A 22,895-nucleotide genomic window follows, 5' to 3' on the forward strand; every position below is an offset into this window, starting at 1 on the left:
AAATTAATTTCTTTTCCCACATTCCTGACTTTTTATCTGACTTAACAAGGAACTCTGCATCCCTCAGACTGATGGGCCAGTTATAACAGAAATATCATATGATCTTGCGGGCCGGATTTGGCCCCCGGGCCTTGAGTTTGACACCCCTGCTCTAGATGCTCTATCTTTAATTTCAGATCAGATTTGCACAGGTTGATAAATCAGTGATGATCTGTGGCCATGCTGAAGCTGCCACCATGTTTTTCTGTAATTTTTAACCCAGAGGAGTGTGATGTACTGCGCTTGTAAAGGAAGTAAGAACACTGTTTTTGAAAGACAGGACGGAGAGCTTTGGGTTGCAGAAAGAATGAATGCTCTGGCTGTTATTGTTTGCATTTCAGATTGACTTAAACAGGATGATGTAAAAGAAGGCAATAGGCTGTTTTTTTGGTCAGAATAAATATATCTCAGGGGGGCTCATGAAAGCAAATTATCTCCTCATATGTCTGGCTTTGGCACGGATGATATGCAAAGAGGTCATTGCAGCTGAATAAGCATCTGTATTGCTCATTTCTAAACCACAGTTGAACTTGGTACAGTAAATAACCTGACCTGAATAGAGTCGAGCAAATCTGGGAGAAAGCGGCCTATATTTAGAAAACAGCAAGCCCGTGTGTCAGAGGGAGAGAAATGTGAAAAGATCCTTCACTTAGAGAGCGTTTGAGCCTGACAGGTCTGACTGCGCTAATCAAACGATATTAGTGGAGACTGAGAGGGGAAGAGAGGGACTTATAGGAGGTGGCAGTGCTTCATAGTCCTCTCTTAGCTACTGTAAGCCTTATATGTGCCTGTGTGAGTGTTTCTTTTTTGTGTAGGGAGTCAGGAGAGACCTCGGTGCTCAGCTTGGGGCGTATAATCTATGGTTCATTTGCAGCTTTTCTCCCCAGTATGACAAGCCGTTTACAAGACGTAGCCTCTGCCGCTGACCCAGTTCTGAGTGGCTGCGTCTCGCGACAAGGCCCTGCCTCCCCATCAGGCCCTGCTCCTCGTCTAACTGACGATAACACCGCCACCCTCTGCCTCCGTGAACTGTGGGAAAAAAAATAGGTCGCCCTGACCCACTTTTCTTCCTCTTTTTTTCCTTTCTTCTCTCTCCCCTCCCTAAGATCGTGCGAGGAGTTCTGCAGAGCATGATCGAGGGAGACAGTAAGGGAGAGAGAGGGAGTGGGAGAGAGACAAAGAAGTTCAAAAGAGAGACTCGGAGGCTTCTCTCTCTCTGATGACTCTCGGAGTTTCAGCAATGCATTCCTGTGGCCTTTTGAGCACAGGCGACTCTTATCAGATGACCTGCTCTATGTTTGGTTAAAAAAAAAAAAAAAAAAAAAAAAGAAAAAAGAAAAAATCCTCCTACGCCTTGAAACAACAACAGCTCCTGAGGTGAAGTGATGTGTCGTCGCAAGCGAGTCTGCTGAAAGTGGGCGGGAGGCGCCAGCTCCTACAATAATTAATAGTTGTGGACTTCTTCAAGCAATAATGTCAGACTTTTTATGATTTACGCTTCCAGCAATTTCAGGACGTCAGTTTGATCTCTGGAAAATATGATGAGCATGTTCCCAGCTCTTCACAGACAAAAGGACTGCTTAATTCATCAAAACAACCAAAAAAGTCATAAATAATGATAAATAACAATCCTGCAGCCTCGGATCCTGATAGAAAATCTTCACTAAAACATGTCTGAATTAATCAAAAACAATGGAGAGAGCAAAGACATTTTAAACAGAGGTTTAAAATGCACACATGCATGCATTGTCTGATACAGCAGGTGGCATCATGCATGTTGTACGGCTGCTCAGCCATGGCAAAAATCATATCTTTGACTTATATTGAGATCACATTTCTAAAACCCTAATACTCACTGAATTTACTGCAACACTTAGTGAGCTAAGGCATTCTTAATGCCTTGGAAAAAGCAATACATTTAAAAAAGAGTAAAAAATATATCAAAATACTGAGTGTAATTATATTTAATCAACAAAAATGAATACTTTTATGGTCCAAGTGTCCACCTTATGTTACTTTGTGTGAAATGTGGGCACGACTTCCAGTCCTTTCCGTCTAAACAGGACTTTGCACAGAAACGAGATACTAAATGTGATTATAAGAGTGATTTTAAGATTAAAATATGCAAAATTTGTCAGTTACACTTAAAACGGGATAATATTATCATTTCTCCACCCTTCACCGGAGAGGACAAAGTGAAGAAATTACCTCTGATGACCTGGACAAGTATATTTAGCTAACTTTATTAGATTCGTATCAGTTCTCACTGGTGAGTACCTTGTCCTCTGGCATGGCTGCATTCAGGCAGGGGTGTAGCACAGGGGGGTAAAAGGGTACTGCTAACCTGGGCCCACAGCAGGGAGGGGCCCTTGAGGAGCCTGCAATGAAAAGTATGTTTTTATCTATTGCTTCTTAGTAATTAGTGTCATTATTGACTCAAAAGCAACAAAATGAATCATTAACAGACTGAACTTTGTTACAAAAAGAGTAAAATAAATACTGGGAGGCCTCTGCTCCTCCCTTAAAAATGTCCAAATAGTATAGTCAAGTGCTGCAAAATAATGCAAGTAAATTCTGTTTAACCATAAAAATATTGCTTATAAATGATGAAATTATGCTTCAAAAATGCATTAAAATGCATATGTATTTGTAAAAAATGATGCAACATTTGTTACTTGGCTAGCCAGTTAAGGGGGGCCTGTGTAATATTCTTTCCTGGGGCCCAAAATCCCTGGCTATGCCCCTGGACTCAGGCACGGTGGTGATGGCTAAAATGTGCCCAACCATAGTCGGATCAGACCATTGGCCTGAAATGCAAAGTATGTAACTTCTGCCACCAGGGGGCGCAATCTCATCCCCCTCCAACTTCTCTGCATTGTTTTTTTTTTTTAAAAGCCCCTGAATGTGAAAGCAAAGAAAACAATACAGGCGCTAATACACGTTAAAGGCTACATGCTGATAAAAGAGAGTAGAGACTTCAATTGTGATTCATACGTCTTCACACCTTGTCACTATGACTCTTCCTGTGTTCAAATAAACAAGTCCCAGTCTGTTTCTGGGTAACAAGAGCAATGGTTTAGCACGAATAAGCCCTACACCTGCTGTTCTTCTACAACTATGACTGCACACTTTATAGATCAGAAATGCAACACATTGCTCCAGTATGCATGTATTTTATTTTATGCTTTTTTTTCCATGGTCTTTCTTTAATAATGTCAAATCAGAATATGTTATGTACTTTTTTCTTGCTTTTTATTTTACATGTTTTTTTTCTCTTTTTTGTTTTTTTTGCTTAATGTTAAATAAACCAAGGACTGTGCCTGCTACCACAATCACATTGCCTGTTCATAATCATAAATAGTTTCCTAAATCATGTCTGGGACGTATTTTTTGCCTGTAAAATCAAACCTGCACCAAACCACAACCACAAAACCGAGGTACAAACCAATCCGTGACCTCTGTGAACCATTAAACCCCAACTGTATTTAATAAACAGTAAATCAATGTTAGAGTTACATAGATCAATTCTACATAATAAGGGAGAAAAGCTGTTAAAAGTGGGCATCCTGGTTGATGCTGCCAGCTAAGGACTGCTCACACTTTGAACCAGGAATAGCCACTTTTAACAGCTTTACTTCCCCATTACGATAAATTCATCAATGAAACAAAAACATCGTAGTCTTGAATTAAGTTGAATCGAGTTGTCATTTCAATGTAGAAAAAAGTAGCCAACATGATTTATTTGCTAAATAGTGCATCCCTGTGTCTTTTAAAGGAAAGTGTATGACAAAATGAAGAAGAAAAGCGGTTAAAAAGGCACTGAAAGCCTCTTAGCTTGTGGCTTCCCATTCATTTGTATCACTAACAGCAGCTTCACTGCGTACAGCATGGAGAGACACCACGCCACAGTAGGAGAGCCACTGAAATGATGTATGGATGATGTTTGCACAAGAATAGATCTGGTATCAGATCATTGCTAAAGATGTAATGTTAATGCATAGCCAGCTTGTTTAGCTGCAACTTCCTTCCTTCAAGTTGCCATATTTTGCCCATCATGGTGATTTACGTTGGTTGCATTACTTGCTGTAACAAATGGTGTGGCAAAATTTTGCAAAATTGCTGAAATGAAAGGTTTTTTTTCTACAGTTCTTTAATATTTATTAGCTATAGAAGTGATATTGAAGAAATGGAGCAGGAGTTCCCTTTAATCAGTTGTGAAATGCCATTGAAAGTCCTCTCCACTGCACCCTCCTCCTAATTTCCACATCTCTCCTTCTAGGTGGCCATTATCTCATGAGTTTCTCAGAATGCTAAATGGGATCCTCTTCCTTATTTAAACACAGACGTACACCCTCCTTTTTGCGGTCATTTAACACCCGTGAAGGTATTGCATGTCATGCAGCCTGAAAAAATGATGAGCCTGTCTTGGCTTGGGGGGGATATTAGGAGGCGAGCTGAGCCGCGAGCTGCCCTAATGCCTGCATGGTAGCATGACACTGGTCCCCTGAATGCCTGTGTGTGGGTTAGGACAGCTCATGATATATCTCAGATCACGCACGGCGCTGCTCTCATGCAAACCTTCCCCTCATTAAGCTGCGTTCACTCATGCATTGCTTTAGTAATCCCTCCATACATTAACACGGCTCTCTCCGACAACACTTTCATTCATTTCTAAAACAGATAGTTTGTCCGGAGACGTCCCATGTATCGGTGTTTGAAGCCTTCGTGAAATACCTCATTGACGCACACCTTTGACTGCTAATTTAAATATTAATGCGCCAGCCAAAAATCATCACTCACTGCTGCCGTGTCGCGTAGCAACCTTTGTTTAGCTCCTCATGGAGGGCTATATTTGTAGGAGTGAGAGTGACATTTAATTATTACCTTTTAAAAACCCTTTACCTTTAAAGACCCGCACTGAACTCAATACCACGATCCTCTGTTCTTCTATTCTTTGGTACACTAAAGCTTAAATGTTAGCGTGAGAGATTAAACTGATTGCACTACAGCTTCTTATGCATAATGTCTGATGTTGTTTGTCCTGTTTCTATTGTTGTTATGCATGTAAAAACCGGCGTAGTGGAGGCAGACGTTGTATTTAACCCTTCAGATTTTTGTGTAAATGCTTGTATTACTGACATATCTTACAACAATCATTCCCACATTTGGGGGCAGCAACATGTTTTTGGTTTAAATGGTTATTAAATCAGTCTTTTATGTTATTTTATCACAGAAAACATGTATAACTTTCTATTTTTGTCAGCTCTAGACATCAAATAAGCTTTAATAGTACAAATACATCTTTAAAACTCATTTTCAATAATCCATTCCTTTCAAGAATGAACAATATGACTTTTTGCTTTAATTATTATCATTAGGAGATAGATGAAGGGGGCGCAAATGACCTAGCAGTTACGTTGTGCCCCATTTTGGCTCTCAAAGTTGGCAACCTGGGTTCAATTTCCCCTGTGGCTTCTTTCCTGCACGCAATTCTCCTCTCTCTCTTCCCCATTTCTTATGCTTTCCTATCTAAATAAAGGAAAAAGTACAAAACAAATCTTAAGAAATACATTGCAAAACTTTAGGGCATATTTGAGCCAAAAACTGAGGCCTAAAAAAGGCGTAGATTTGGCAAGTAAGCCCCCAGAGAGCATCCTTCAGTGGGAAGAGGGATTAACACAACCCCAAAAAGTCTGCACCTTTAGGGCGGAATAAGGGACTGATGTGGTGTAGAAGCATGGCCAACGGTACCCTCTAGGGTAGTAGGGTTGCCACGAGCCCCTTTGTCATCCTGTGGATGTCCTTTTGGCCTAAAAACTGTTGGCAGTCTCTGACTAGTTCTGCTCTGTTTACACTTTCTGCTTAGTCCAACCTTATTCACTAACTAAGATACAAGTTGGCTGGGAACAACCCTAGTTTAAATTTGACTTTTATGATATTCATATTTAAAAGTTCTAGTATTGTGACAACGCTTGTGAAAAAATGTCCTTTTTATTCAAAGGGATACACACTATTATTCATGCAATGTCATTATTGGCAGATAAGCACTTACAAAGTGAATTATTTATTCTGGCAGATATTGAAATTTCTATTGACATGTACAGACAATTTACACTGTAAAACCAAACAAGTTGAAATTACTCAAAATATTTGTCATAACTGATTATAATAAAGTTTCAAAATAGTGAAAATAAGTTTTGGGGTCTGACTCAAGTTAAAATACATAATTTCCATGATCCTCATCCACTGTAATTTTCCCTCATGTCTTTTACATATTTTAATTTTGAACGGCTATTCTACCTAAAGTTAGCTAATCTGATCGACTACAAGTATTAAAGACTGAAAGGTGCACGAGGCGGGACTTCTCTAACTGAGTGGGTAGCTTCATTCATGGTGCAAAAGTGTCTAATGCCCAAAGGCATTCTGGGAGAACTCTGCAGATTAATGGATGAATATCATATAATTTGAGTAAAAAGATAGAAATACTTGAGTGATCAAGTTCTATTTACTTAAAAGTAAAAATGTATTCTATCAGGTCAAGAAAAATAGAGCTGAAATAGGATTTTTCAGTTAACATAACTCATTTTGTTTGACAAGCTTTAACAGTTTAGTCTTAAAGGTCACATATTTTACCTTTTAAGACAAGTTTATATTGTCCTCAGAGGTCCCAAAAACATGCCTGTCAAGTTTGTTGCTGAAAAAACACTCCAGTATTGGAATTTTGTTGGTCTAAATCTCCTCTGTTTCAGCCCTGCTCAGAACGAGCAGTCTCTGTGTCTGTGACTTTAAATGTTACTGAGCTGGCTGACTCCGCCCCTGACCACACCCCTCTCAGGAAATGGATGTGGCACTCCTCATGTTACAATGTTACAGATGCTTTTATCCAAAGTTAAGGACCTGACTGGGATTTGAACCATGAGTCTCTCAGACCAAAGTTGGCAGGAGAGGAGGGTGGAACTTTCTTCCAAGCAGGGAGGGCCAACTTAACCTGGGGGCGGGGCTAACTCCCCACATGACATCATGAGGGGAAAAATTGAGAACAGCTTGTTTTTGCACACATTTTCTGAAAGGTGGAGAAACAAAGGGAGGAAGGGAATGGATTTTTCTGGTACTTGAGGGAACTGTGGACATACCAGGGGCACACATTTTTTGTCAGAAAAACCTGAAAAAGTGATTTTTGAATAATATGTCTGCTTTAAAGTGCATCTGTTATACATACCAGCAGAGTGTGTGGATAAGTTATGTTAAGTTAAAACCCATTTCTTTTCTGAATGCTGTTTGAGCTTGATTATAAAACATATAATAAAAAAAATATAATCGCAAACCTACAAACATGAAACATAAGTTTAACCTAAGAGAATCTAAACTGTTCTCTCTACCTTTCTACTTTTTTTGAATATCAGAAGTTGGTCAAAATAAGCATTACCTACATAAACACTGATAAATATTTGACTCCAACATGAACAATGAGCGCTCTGTAGTTCAGCCGTAATAATGACTGAATGAGCATCACTTCTGTGAATGTGTAATAGTAAAAGCTGTTTGTCAATATGCATTACAAATGTGAAACCACAGCGTAACCAACATTTCTCACACTGTAACATATCTCTCTGACATTATCGTGCCTTATGTTAGCACCCCGGCGTCACACAGTTTGTCCACACAACAACATTAGTCTCACCAGATGCTAGCGACAACATGTGTTTGCGTGCGTGCTCATTTGCATCACCCACAGTTTGACACTCTGCTTTAAAAAACCAGAGGAGGGTTGACCTGCCGCTAAACTCTCACCAGCCCGGTGCTAAGCCTCTGCGTGCTAATGGTGACCCAGTGCACACAGACATGTTGGTGCCTCAGAGACGAGTCATGAAGGCCGCTGCTCCACTTTCCTCTGCTGCCAGACACGCCGCTCTACTCTTTCTTACTTTTTTATGTGTAAAGTGCAGCAAATGTGACCAGAGACAGAGAGAAAATGGCCGTTGGAGGGAGCGGGAGAAGGTGTCAGGTCTCTTTATTCGGCGGGGGCTGGTGGAGGTTCTAGTTCCAGTTAAAGGGGTGGATGTAGGTCAAGCCCTGCCTCCTCATAAGCACCAAGGTCAACGCTGAATAGAAGCGAAGGTGGCTTAGAGAGAAAGAGGCCCTGGATAAACCACATTCGTCTGGATCCTGTGCCAGCACCGGCCCCAGACGTGTAAACACAGTTACACAAGCACACAGCTCCTCTGTGCTAACCCCAGGTGTGTATGTGTGAGCGTACGTGAGACCGTGAGCGGGCAAAAAAAGATCTCACATTATACAAGCTTTACCAGCTTTACTGTAGCTTCCAATGCCCTTTATAAGCCAAACAAGGCGTAGCTTAAAGTGATATATGGGGAGCAGACACATGTGCTGGGGTGGTTTTTTGGGCACAAACAGGTTAGACAACAACAGGTGCAACGGCTGGACCAGGTGACAAATAAAACAGCAGGATGATTCTAGATTTACTGTGATCAATGCCGTTCACTTCCTGTAATCAGACACTGTCTGAGGGCCCATCCCTTTAACCGTTATGTACTGTTTTAGCACGAATTAAAGTTTTCTTAAACATTTTTCTATTTTTGTCTCATTTAAATGATTAAAACAGGTCTAAGCAGCTCTAACACCGGTTTATTCTTGACTTTCTCAAGCAGACAAAGGACATCAGGAGGGGTCAGAAGCTAAGTTGCTGCTAACAGCATTAGTTTGTACAAGGAGACAAATAATCCACAGGTCACCTCCTCTGTAAAACAAACAGATGTAAACACAGAAGAAAGCACTTCTGTGTTTAAAACGTGTTTCTGTGTCACTCTTTAGCCAATATTAGACATGAGGAGGGGATGTGAGCGGAGCTGCTAACTGACGTTAGCTCAGGTTGTAAACGCAGCAACAAACTGAGAGAGGAGTTAGGGCTAGGGGTGGGCAATTAATTGAAATTTAGATTAAACTGCAAATGTCCTACTGCATTTTTTTAACTGAAGACACAGCAATATTTCTTTAACCTGAAATGTGTCAAAATAACAGTTAAATAACTCTTTTTATGTAATATTTCATACTTATCATTGTAAGGACATATATCAACTATATAGGCATGTATGCTTGTATGTGCTGTATACAAAATACTTTTTTATATTTATGTTTCTCTTTTATTCCTTTCAATTCATGTGTTATTTAGATTTTTCAAATTTCATTTTCAAAAGGGATTAAGTTGCTGTTCTTCTATTTTGTTTCAATACACTAGAAAACAATAAAGTATTGTATAACTTTCTTTGCAGCAGAGATGTTTTGATCTACGCTTTATGAAAAGATTCAAGTGTGTTTTTAATTCTTGACAAATATCCCACCTTTCTTGGTACTAAATGTTTTTTCTGAATCAAAACAAGAATGACAGCAATTATCGAATTTGCAATATGAGTCAAAATAATTGCAATTAGATGTCGTTTCAAAAATTTTCATCGCTAGTTTAATTTATCAAATATTGTGCTTATCATAATATTGAATCATTTTTTGCTTGTATTGTGAATGATACATATGACGAGGAACCCTAAAAATAATCGCATATAAAATTGCAATGGCAATATTGGAAAAAAACACTGCCAAGTAGATTCTTCTCCAGAAGAGAGCCCTATCAGTGCCTGCAACCATTGATGCTGTTTTTTGCACTAATACCTTCATGATCAATCCAAAACCAGTGCAGTTTAGCATTTTTAGCATTTGGCATCCTGAGTGCACAAATGCACTCCATGTTGGCTGATTTTGTTGCTGCACTCACGGCGCTCAGCTGACAGTAACTCATCTTTATGAACAGAGCCAAACTCACTCCTCCCTCACAGAGCAGCAAGGAAGAGTAGGACACTGGCATCAACTTTAGTGGAGGAAAAACTAATGCTACCCCTTTTTTGAGGTTTAGAGCTGCTCCTAACACCATGACATGATGCCTTTACTTTACCTGTATGTGTTCATGGTGATCCTTCAACTAAATCAAATATTACATATGTTGTAAGTTAAAACAGAACAGACTGTCACTGTTGGGGACAGCAGAAGTCAACTTCTGCAACCTCACAACAGTTAGCACCAATGAGAAATAAAAACAATGCAACAAAAAAGTTTGTAAAGAAAACAGATCTTCACGGTGTCAAAGACTAAAATAGTTTTATTGAAATCAGTGTTTTGAGACACTTTTTTTGGAAATAATAGTACTACTACTACTGAGGTCTTGGTGATTAAAACAAGAAGGGCACAGCTGCATCAGTTTCACATCTGTATTCAGAAATATCAGCCCTTTTAACAGACATTCAGCTGTCAACAAATAATGTGGGCATGAAAAGAGGCCAGTGGCATGTGTTTATCTGTCCTGTTGCACCAATTTAGCATTCTGCACATCTAACGACTCATCATCCACTGAAGTGATCTGTTAAAAAGCAAAAGATGGGTTGCAGACGGCCTTGTGGTGAGGTTGGCCCCCATATACTCTAGCAGCCTGGGTTCAAGTCTGGCCCTCAAGTCCCCACTCTCTCATCCCTGTTCATGGCTCTATCCACCGTCCTCTGCTATGAATAAAGGCAAAAAATCCCCAAAATATATATTTTCAAAAAAGCAAAAGATGTGACCTGTTGGACAAAGTCTGATCTGTTTTCATGGTTACGAAGGAGAGGAAACATTGGCATATTGGATAAAAAAAACATCTGATTCAGTATCCACCACTGTCTAAACTGCTATTTCAAACATGGGTCCTAATTTGTTACAGCGGACACATCTCTACATTTAAACCTGATGAAATGCTAAAAAGGCCTTTTCACTCTTTAAAAGCAGTGCTGCTTTGCTGTTCTTTGCTGCTGAAAACACAAGCCTGTCCTGAAGCACTGTTAGATTCTAGGGCAAAAATCATGATCACGGTTGTTTTGACTGTTATTGTGGTGACAATATCAATCAAATGTTAATTAAACACAATTACTGATTGTTTCCACAACATTTGCATGATATGCAGTTATTTACCTTGAAGATATTTAACCCTTTAACACTCTGAACTCTAAAAAAGAAGCAGCAAATAAAAATAATTAAGTGGAAACATAAAAATATGTAGCAATCATGCTGCACTATGCACAGTAATTATCTAGGCTAATCTCAATTGTTTTCATGATTGTGGTGTTGAAACCCAAATCTTGATCAAACTTTAAACTCGCTTAATCGCCCTGTCCTAGCTTTAAACATCCAATGACTTAAACCCTGAATCAGGTTATACAGCATGGTTGAAAAGTTCCTCGACGTCTGAAGAAAGCCTTTCCTGGAGAGGATTTTACTACCAGCATGAAAGTTAAAACAACTGGCTGTCATTTACACCGTGTGCTAAGCTGCGACATCCATCTTTACCAAAAGAAAACAACCTAAAGTCTATCATCACCATCAACAGAGATTTTTAGTCTCTTTTGTCTCTCAGCCGTAGGAGTTTTCTCTGACAGGCTATGTCTGATAATCGACATCCAAACGATGCCGATGTCTTTGGGCTCCTGTGAGCTGGAGACGCCTCCTGGCAGGTAGAGAGTAATAGCTGATTGTAAATGTCAAATCATTGCAGGTGATCACCTTTACAGTTGAGTCTGACTAGGAAACTTTGCTAATCAGCTGAGGTGAGGAAGTGCTGAGACCACAGAGACAGAGGACTGCACTAACTATGTCTGGGTTTAAAGTTCAAATCAGAATGATTTAAAGACAAAAAAAGTGAAATAATGATTCAAGTTTGTCTGAAAAAAAAAAGTATATAAAAGTAGAGTGGACATAAGCATGTTAAAAAGTGTGAAACTCATAATAAAGATCTGTTAAGTAAATTAAAAGACAACATATGAGGGCATCTGGATCTCCTCTTAAACCCTCTCAGTCCAGCCTTAAAATAAATCCACTCTATATTGTGATTTTCTCCTTCCAGCACAAAACAGAGAGTTTTATTAAAGCTGCAGAGGACTGCATGATTCAGCCTGTTTTCTAATAAAACTACAGTGAGATGAGATGGACAGTATGTGAGAAATAATGACACTTGGCTCCACAGAGAGCAAAAAACAGTAGATCTGTGTGAAAAACAAGACCTAGAATAACATGCCTTAGACCCTGTGACACCTCTGATATCAGACATCACAGTGAAGCCGGGGCAGCTTCACAAATAACCATTTCAGTTTAATATAATGCTGAATTTACAGGAGCTACGATGACCAAACGATGAGTCATTTTATTACCTTAAAGAATGGCTCTCTCTTTTGCTGAATTCAATCATATTTAATCCTGTTTTGCATCTCAATTCAAATTTACAGTCGTTGCCATTTGAATGAGTTTGCATTAGATTGGAGTTAATTTGATTAAAGTGATTCTTTTCACTGTGCTTTTCCCGACTGACTGAAAATAAGTGACCTGCCAAAGACCTTAACTCTCTTTATATCCAGGTAAATAAGCTAAAACTTAAAAAGTAAGGCTGTCAAATGTTCAGAACTTTTTTTAGACTGGCCGTGGTGAATGAGTAATTCATCCTGAGGATGAATCAATGCCTCTTCACTGATAAACTGTGTCCCAAACTTCTGAAAAGCTGGGCCCTGTGGCCTAGCAGTAGAGAAGGTGATGGTGCAGTTTGGACCTGAGTTATATCTTTCAAAATTAAAGCACACAGCACTCCTCGTCACAGCATTTTTTTTCTAGAAAGGCCACTTTTAACAGCTTTTCTCCCTCATTGTGTGAGGCTTATCAGTAAAAACAAATGTTGGTTTATGGTTCAGTCATACAGCAGGGATGTCCAAACTTTACCATGAGGGGTCACATAAAGAAATACATAAAATGGTGTGGCTTTCATATACCTCACCTTGATATTAAAGTAAGTAAAACCAATCTAATGTAGATTATAATACGCTCAGCGATTGCTTAAACGGATAGTTGATGGCTGACAAGGCAAATAGCCAATCATTTAAGGATTTTGGGGGGGCAATCAGATTTTAGGAGACTCTGGCTTCGGAACATCATTGGTGCTGCATTTTGCTGCTGTAATCCATTAGGGTGTTATAAATCAAAATATCTTTGTTATTTTGGTTGTCAATATGAGAGAGAGGTCAAACTCAATCACAGAAGGGGCCAGATTCTGAATTAAGGTCTGACCTGAGGGCCTAACAGGGTCCACATTTAACTGTCAACCTCATTTTTTGCCAGTAATAAATTATGGAGAAAAAAGTTAGCAATGATTAATGATTTTGAGATTCAAAAAGTCAGAATGATAAGTTAAAGGCTCAAAATCTGAAATAAAAAGTCAAACTAATTTGTTCAAAAGGTCAAAACATGAAAATAGATGTTAAAATAATGCTTTTAAAGGGAAAATATATAAAAAAAGATAGTCACAATCATGTTTTCAAGGCAAAAATATGGCTTAAAATTAAAAATGTTGTAGCTAAAGGGTCAAAATATGATATCAAGGTTGAAATAATAAATTGACAAGGTCAAAATATGAAATAAAAGTCCAAATAATAGACTGAAGTCATAATTGTGCAATGCAGAACTGAAAATATGAAATGAAAACACAACTGAATTTTTTCCCACATTTACTTTGATCTAGTTATTTTTACTCTTTATTTTATTTATTTTATTTTTTTACAATTTTATGACTTAAGGATGTTTCATAGCATCAAGGTTAAGGTTATATTTTTTATACTGCAGGAAATCTGCAGGCCTCATATCGTAGACCAGTTATAATAAGATCATGATATGACTTTGCGGGCCGGTTGTAACTGTACAACGGGCCAGATTTGGCCCCAGGGTCTTGAGTTTGACACCCCTGCAATATGCTTAACATTTATAGTGTCTCAATTTAGTTCTTAAAAAACAGCATTAAAACATGTTATCAAAATGTTTGTTTACAGTGTTAGCATGGTAGCACTGCCTTGTGCTAAAACTAATAATAATACAGTCCAGCACAAGCTTCATGCTTTATTGAGGGCCATATTTCATTTGACTTAAAGAATTTTTGGGGGGCCAATCAAAAATGGGCCGTGGGCCATAGTTTGGACACAGCTGCCATATGGAGAGCAGTCGTTGTTAGTTAGAGGTGTTTTGTTAGAAAAAGCTGATGCAAATGTAGAGTAATCATCATTAAATTCCAATGTAAGAGCTGTGTATTACATGTTTTGCAGAGTGCAGGATTATTTGTAAGGTTGCACTTTTTATTTCACGTTTTTGATGGCCTATCCCATTTAAGTGCCATAAAACTTACAATAAAGACACTAAAAGATAGACAGATGGAAAAAAATTCTTACACTTTTAATATGCAGCTAAAAATGTCATTTTTTTAAAACGCAGATCGTCAAATAGAGGAAACCAAATCTAAAGTCTTGGCAGAGGTAGGTTTCTAAGAGATACTTTTATCAAATTCATGATATTTCCTTAAACTGCTGAACTGTTCTCAACTTTGTTCTTAAATTGATGCATGCCATGTCCTTAAAACTAAAGGCTCATGCCAATTTTTCCTAGTTAGAATAGAGAAATGCACCTTTTCCCTCGATACAATGGTGGGAGACTGCAGGGCTGTGTGCAAACACAGAAGGCACAGGATTGAGAGGAGAAGTAGCAAAAAATCAGTAATGTCTGAATTTAAACAAACTGTAAAAACAAAAAAGCAACATAGACCTAACATCTATCTCTTTAGGGTTATCAAATTAGAACCAACATTTACCATATCTCATTTGAAAATGTATCATTGTGTCCTAAAAACCTGTTGAATTTCCCAGCCCTAAGCCACATGTGAAACGCGTCCACAGGCAGTAAAGTGAGCAAACTAACATAAAACCACTCCACAGCAGAAAGAGCAGCATCCATGCAGTGAGACAGTGAACCAGCGTGGTTTAAACTGCTGAAGGGAGTGAGTGAAGGCAACTGCAATGAGAGAAAACCAAGCAGCCAGCTCACTGTGGACATGAATCACTGTGGACATGAAACAACCTTTCCCTGACATATGCTGGTATCAGTGATTAAGAAAGGAGAGGATGACTAAACCTGCCAGGTTAGTCACTCAAACTTGTGACCAGTCATTCCTAAAATCCACAGCAGAAGCAGAGATTGTAGGAGATGCGGAGCTCTTTCTGACCCAACCTTGACCCATAGCGACCTTAAGAGTGATTACCCAATTGAATGACAGCCCCTGCAGCTGCATCGCATGCCCGTGGCGAGCGTCTCCACCCCCTCATCCTGGTCGACATAGAAGGTCAGGAGAGAGGATAGGGGGGTGAGGTTGGGTGAAGGGTGTCACATGATTGGATCTCCTTCTGGAGAGTTACTTAAAAAGCCCCCAGCAATCAGGTCAAGGTCACGCTCTAGTCTTAATGCCACAGAGAGGAGTCTATGAATATGTGTGTAAGGAGAGTAGGGGTGGGGAACCACTAGAGCTGCATGCATGATAATGGATATTTTAATGAAAATATTGTATTAACTCAGTATTGATCTTCGATAGAATGAATACAAATTATAGTGATAGTGCAAACAGTTCAAGTGCTTTACACAAAAATTATAAGAGTTCCTTATCACAGTACAATCTTATTTCTGTTTAAATGAGCAAAGTGGTAGAAAAAAATTGATACAACGGTAGTTATTTTATTCAAAATATTTAAAAGTTACAGCAATGCTCTGCATTAATTGCAGAGGCAGCAGGATTTTTTAAGGTGTCCTTTTTATTCTACCTGCCGTCTTTCTGATTACCATACCCATTTAGCCGCCATAAGAATGAAGATAAACAGAAAAAATGTGGTCAGATTAAAAAAAAAATCTTACAAACTTTGATTAACTTCAGTTAAAAATGTAATTTTTTATAAACACTGATTGCAAAACATCAGAGAAAAATACATCTCATATCTTGAGGAATCAACACAGACCTGACATTAAAGTTAATGCAATACTGAAGTCATTAATAGGATTATCCTGATTCTTAATCACATATATAATAATCAAAACTCGAACACTTTGCCATCACTTCAGCATCATATTTTAACAGAAGTGTTTTTATGATAAGAAATTGTGACTCAAGTATTTTTAGTATCAAATCTGAACTAAATTGCTGTAGTAACAGGTGACCAAGAAAATTAGAATATAACTTATGTACTGTAAGAGCATACTGGATCTAGAGTGTTTTACAGCGATGACACTTGGATGGGCCATCCAGGTTTATTCAAAGTCACCTGAGTATTTATGCTGACCATTTCTGTCTTTTTCCTTTATTAATCTATCTGTAGTCGCTAGACCGAGAAAAACAACCACTTGCCCATCCCTCCTGTAAATGCACCACTTAATGTCTCATGTTAAAATTAAGCTTCATATGTCACTCCTTATGTTATTTTGACATTTTTCTGCAGCTTCCTGCTGCTAATACTATCCTCTACTCCTGCACTCTGTGATATTTGCTGCAGATGTCTTCTCAGCAACGACAAGCCCAGACTCAACCAGCCCACCTGCCATGATAATGGAGCACCAAGCAAAAATCAGAAACAGCAAGTGATAGCAAAGCCGATATTGTATTTTTTTTTTTTTTTACCAATATTTAAATGTAGTTCAGACCTTTAAAACTTAGTCCTTAAAACACACAATTTAATGTTGAAGATGAACAAATTCAAACATTTCAGTCTTTAACCCCTAGAGGTCCACGACTATTTTGCCATTTTGTTAAAACTTTTATTTTGGCAATATAAACCACTAAGAAAATGCTTACCATTTTCACCATTGTCATTTTTTAAAAGAAATTACAAAATGCTGAAATTGTGAAAAAATTGCCAGTCCCGGTCCTGTATAATACGGTCAGCTGTCCCCAATGTGTAGAATTAAAGTTAATATCAAATTCAAATGATCATATTTCCTGTTTCACTCGGCCTTTTGACATCAAACAAAACTGAAAGAAAGCTTAAAAAACACACTTTCTACACTAAGTCATTGTTTGTTTTCATGCTACCATGAGACAAAAATAGCAGATGATGAAATCACACCAGCATGATCATGGACCCCTAAGGGTTAAACAACACTTGCCGAATAAAGAAAAACACTTCAGCTGATGTAGGTCTGTTGATGCAGCCTAAAATGACACTAACTTGTTTTTTTATGTGGCTAATATCAACAGCTTTAAAAAGCCACATTTTAACAGCAAAATAACAGCAGAAATGTTCACATCTGCCATTGTGATAATTCACATTTAAAGCTAATATCTGCAGATCATTCCCATAACATTGTGCATCCTTATTATTTGAGTGTCTTTACACAACACACTGCTGATGAACACTGTAAAAACAAAAGAAACAAAATCTGTAAAGAAAGAGATAGGGCAGAGTTTAAATGCTACAATAATAACCTAAGTGTACTGATAATATTTAGCGACTAAAGCAGCATGACACATATATCATATAGTGACTAAAGAATATGAGAAACTAATGCAAACTCATCCTGACATTTTATCATGATTTAAAGTATATCTGACACACTTTTCCTGAGTAAAACTTTGTGAATAAATTGTATTTTTACTGAGGTGTTTTAAACTTCCATAACGTGACTTAGGTTTATGTAAAATACTACAGTTCATCATGAAATCAGTGTCATGATAACAAATTTTGACTACAGTGCAGATTATTGTGCAAAAGGTAAGAGTATCATGTCCAGAGTAAAGATCATTGATTTAAGAATCATGATACTGACTGTAGTATCATGATAAAATATTGCAACCTTAGCACTTTAAAAGTGTCATGTCCTAAATAAAGTATTCAGGAATATTGCTTTGTGTTAATACAGTATCATACTGTAACTTTTGTTAGATGATATCATCAGTCATAGCATCCTAAAGTGAAAAAAGTAAAGTGATAACATCAAATTCTGACCCAAGTATTGCACTACTATTGCCTCTTGACTTCAGTACTTTATTAACATTGCACCATAGATCCTCTATTCATCCCCCGTCTAAGCAATGAGAGCATGAAGAACAGATAAGAGGAGGAGGGGCAAATACTCTGAATGTTCAGCAGTCCTTGATAACTTGAAAACACAAGCTATGATTCTATTAGCTGTATTAATCGCCCTGCTTAGTGGACACTTTTATTCAAAGTCACTTACACGATTATCACTCTTGCACATCTCTTTCCGTTTCTGCAGCTGGATATTTACTGGAGGAATCCAGGTTAATTGCCTTTGCTCAAGGGCAGAGGGTGAGCAGAGTATGAGCCAGCAATCTTCTGGTCACCAGTCCATTTTGCCAAAGTAATAGGTCATACAGCTGCCTCAAGTCATCAGCCCGGCGCTCTCTTCATCTCCTCTCAAATGGCCTCTCTACCACAGGGCGCCTTCTATAACACAGTTATGAAGCGGCTGTATACTTCTGAACCACAGCAGCCTCTCAGTCTGTTTACCCAGCTCCAGTGAGGACGCACTGAATAACACCGCCTCGCTAATGGATGTAAAAGTGGGCTGAAGGTTCACAAAAGGACAGCGCATTTCAGAAATTCAAGAGACCACTTTGAGTGAGAGAAGGGGGCTGGGGTTATGCCAAATGTCCTCGGCCCTTTTCTCTTTTGGTGTGGGAATGCTTTCATTATCTAATTTAGTAATGTGCCACTTATTTAGCCTTGTTCTGCAGAAGGATGTTTATTCAAAATGCAATCAGTCTGATGTATTCATTGAAAAATGTAGAGCAGAGAGCAATTAATCTGTAGTGTAAGGGCCATTAAAGGCTAGTCTTTATGTAAAATATAAACAAATCAAATTAAATATCGTTTATTCTAGAATTATCCAAGGTTATCAAAACTTTAGATACTTTGATACACTTTAAATACTCTGCATTTTAATGATGACAGTGTTGAAAAATACTATAATCTACTCCCATTTCATAACTCTAGTGTGAGGGCAGGAATGAATCTATGAAAAATAGCAGACATACCTCTGCACTAGGGATGGGCATTGTTGATTCTTATTGATATTGACACCCTAATCAATACCCCTTAATAATCTTGAGTCCTTATCAATACTGCTATCAGTGCTTTCAATTACTGCTGAAAAGTTACCTAATTGGCTACCTTTTTTCAATCTGACATCAGATGGCCCCACCCCGCCTGGATGGAAAAAAAGTGCATCTAGTGCTAAATAAATACAGATTTCCTGCAGGATTCTGTGTAGTGCACATTTTGTACATGGAAGTTTAGAAACCTTGAATTGTCAGTATTAGACTCCTACTAGGGCTGAAAGATTTGCACAAATAATCTAATTGCAATTTTTTCCCCCAATATTGTGATTGCGATTTAAAATGCAATTATTTTTAGGTTCCTCATCATATATATTTTTCAATAAATACAAGCAATAAATCTTTTGAAATTATAATGTTCACAATATTAGATATAATATACCAGGGAAAATGATTTTAAACAAATCGATTCTTTTGGCTCATATTGCTAATTTGATATTAACTGCTATACTGAAAGGGATAATCATTTTTATGCCAATCTAATTTCAAATAGCAAAAGAATATCCATTAGTAAAGTAGGAATTTCTTTTCCAAAAAAAGTGAACTTTGCACTTTGAACATAAAATTTCTGCTGCAAAAATGTATTAAACCGGTATTTAGACACATTTCAAGTTAAAGAAAAAAATAAATTGCAGCAGGCCACGTTGGGATTTAATCTACTTTGCATCTAATTGCCCAGCCCTAACTCCTACAAATCATTTTTTGAAATGAAAAACAAAACACTTTCCACAGGTATGACTTATTTGGAAAAGATGTACTGAACGGGATAATGGTAACAACAACAAATTAGTACTTTTTTTTAGCTAAATTGAGACAACACTATAAATGGTAAACACATTGGCAAACAAAAAAATGACAGTATCTTGATTTAAAATGCCCTGGTGTATTAAAGCAGCTATTATCAGTACTAATAGCATTCGAGTGGTGGAACCAGTGCCAGCTTGGGCTGACCAGGGCCCCCTTAAATCTGACTGGCCTCCCCAAAATCCTCAAAATGACTGGCTTTTTGCCTTGACAGCCATTTAAGCCTCCCAATTCAAAAAGCATATCTTACCCTTCATTAGCTTGGTTTTACTTACCTAACATCCTAAAGGTGGGGTTTATGAAAGCAGTGATGCATCATTAATCTAACTGCAATTGCAATCTAGATATCAGGCTGTGCAATAACATAATCTCATAAAAGGCTCCAATTATTTTTACTTCAAGTGGTACATGAAAGTTTTACAAAAGTGCCTGCAGGAAGGCCTTTGAGTTTATAATAATGCTACTTCATATGAACTTTGAAGAAGTAACTTTATTCTCAAAACAGGAAAACTCTTTTCATTCAGTTATTTTGAAAGCAAAACTTCATTTTTTTTGCGACTTCATATTTGTATGTTTTGAGTTAAGAAAAAAACACTTCAAAACTATCATTACTCTCAACATTTCCCTTAAAGAGCAAGCATGAAACTTTACATGTATTACATCATAATTGAAAATTTGCAGTAGTGTTTAGTATAATCACAATTGCACTTTATTATCAAATCCTGCAGTACTGTAAAAAAGTGGCCCATTCGTCCTTACATATATCTACATGGCCCTCGTTGGAAAGAGATCACTGCCTTTGTACTGAAAATGCCTCTTTTAGTCTTCATTTCACAAGTTTCTCTATTTATGAGTGTCCCCTGACTTCATTTGACAAAGTCGCTGATATTTGTGCTGAATAGACTATTTCTATTATGATAGTTTCTCTTACTTTTATTGCTCCTATTTACACCTAGAACCTGACTGTTGACTGAAACGCAAAATAGACCCACTTCAATACCGACACTATGTGATGAGTGACATCATAATAGTAATACATCTGGTAAGGATTGAAACCCGAACAGCTTTCTCCTGCCAAATTTCAGCACAGATTTGCAGATGAGCTGACAGTATTTTCAATCAGACAGTTGAATGTGCTGATTTGATTAGATTTACAGTGCAGGTGTGCAAAATACGTGTTTGATGGCAATTAAATTGCATTCAGAAAATGTGGTCTATTAGATATCTATGTGCGCCAGTGATGGATTTTAAGAATCAGTGTCGACGTTGATAAAATGTCTCATTACAGGACCAACTGCTGCTCCACAGCAGTATCATTAAGCTCAAATGTTGATTTTCAGGTTTTGCAAAATGCAGAACGAGGTCCTCAAGGAACTGCAATCTCCATCCCTAAACCAAACTGCACAAAACACTGGCAGCATTAGCACTAGATTGTTGCATGTGTTTTGTGCAATTTAGAAAGTGTGCAGAAGTGTGCCTGCTATTTGTGTTGATTGGAAACAAGAGATTAACCAACACTGGGGGGTTAGGACTTCTATTTTTTGGTCATGGTAAGAAAACAGGCATTAAAATGGTTGGTTTCTTAGCTACATATCAGTGTTTAAAGTTCTGATATTGTGACAACACCAAAATACTCCGCTAAAAATAAGGCAGGTCAAAACGAATTCAGTGACATTCCTCTACTACAGGATAATGTGCTGCAGATCCATCTGAACTCACAGAGCTCAGACTCTCCACGGCCACCCGCACAGGTCCCTTGTTGCCCAGCAACAATTCAGCTCATCACCAGAAGCCAAAAAGTTACACAATTACAGTTCAAGCCGAAAGCGGATTTGGGCATTCTGCATGTAGCATCATTCAGCAACTTCAATAAGATATGATTCTGATTGAATGAGGAATAAGGAAAAACCCCTACTCTGATTTTAAAGCTTTCTGTACAGTGCTCACAGGGTTACACTGAAATAACCCAAATATTGACGGAAGATTGGTGTGCTGTGAACACAACAGAGTTTAAGCAGTGCTGGCACAGAAGAGCAGCTCACAGGTGCAAAGTTTAATGATGCCGGATCTTTCTGGAACTTCACCTGTTTTGCAATGGAAATAAATCTCAAAGACATAACCTTGCAGCCTTTACTGCTTAAGAAGGTTACTGGGTTCAGTGATAACCATGGTAAAAAAAAAGTCCCATGCTAGTGAACCTCTTTATACCAAATTTTAATCATCATTGCAAATGTCTTTGATTACTTCTCTCTGAAAATATCTTTGCACAATACTATCCAGACTTTTCAGCATCAGCCGGAGCCTCAACAGTCTCCCAGGCTCAGGTGTGTAGCTGCAGCAAGGGTTGATTATCGAGGTCAATTAACACAGGTTACAGTTAAGTTGTAAAAAGACTTTCAAGGACCAGGTGAGAATGCTCTGTCTCTACTTTGCTCTCTTTGTGCTTGTATCAGAAACTAAAGTTAGTGTGTACATTGAAGTGAGATGATAAAGAGACTCAAAATTTATATGCAAACCTGTGAATAACACTGTTCCATTGTGACAAGGGGGTAGAGATGTACACAAATCCTGCAACTTCCTGCACATTTGTGTGGAGGTGTCGAGTGTCTAGCTATGTTCCTAGGCAAATAATGTCCCAGATGATAAGAAAACAATAAAAAAGTCAAAATTGAGCACAATTTTCTTAAGCCAGGATCACAGCAGCAGATAGCAAATTTCATGAAGCTAAAGTTAGCAGCGCTAGCACTGTCAACATTTGATCCTTTATGCAGGATAACATCCATATATGTGAGTGGAATATCAGTGCTCAAGGCTTCAGTTCAATGAGTACAACCTAGAACAATCTACAGACAACTTTCTCCCATTTTCTTGATCAAAATAGAGCCAAATCCTGCTGTTCATAAAGGTCGGCTTAGTCTACATGATGTATTTGGTCTTTCACGACTGGACCATGTCAGACTATGCAATGAAAATCTTGTTCCGTTTTGGCCGACAGCCCACATCGCTGTTGCGGGCAGCTATGCCACAGTTTAGACAC

General features: G+C 38.2%; 1 protein-coding gene across 3 annotated transcripts in view; it reads right to left on the minus strand.

Moving 5' to 3' along the window:
* nrip1b (nuclear receptor interacting protein 1b) overlaps positions 1–22,895 on the minus strand; it is a 100,070-nt gene that overhangs the window by 59,967 nt on the left and 17,208 nt on the right. Inside the window, exon 2 of one of the 3 annotated variants that reach the window (XM_041801142.1) lies at positions 2,317–2,417. The exons of 1 other annotated variant lie outside the window; for it this stretch is intronic. The gene's annotated coding sequence lies outside the window, so the exon portion shown is untranslated. Of the gene's footprint in view, positions 1–2,306; positions 2,418–22,895 lie in introns of all 3 variants that reach the window. One more of the 3 variants, XM_041801143.1, reaches the window with a different exon arrangement.

The sequence above is a fragment of the Cheilinus undulatus genome, linkage group 12 (genome assembly GCF_018320785.1).
Source record: "Cheilinus undulatus linkage group 12, ASM1832078v1, whole genome shotgun sequence".
Lineage (NCBI taxonomy): Eukaryota > Metazoa > Chordata > Actinopteri > Labriformes > Labridae > Cheilinus > Cheilinus undulatus.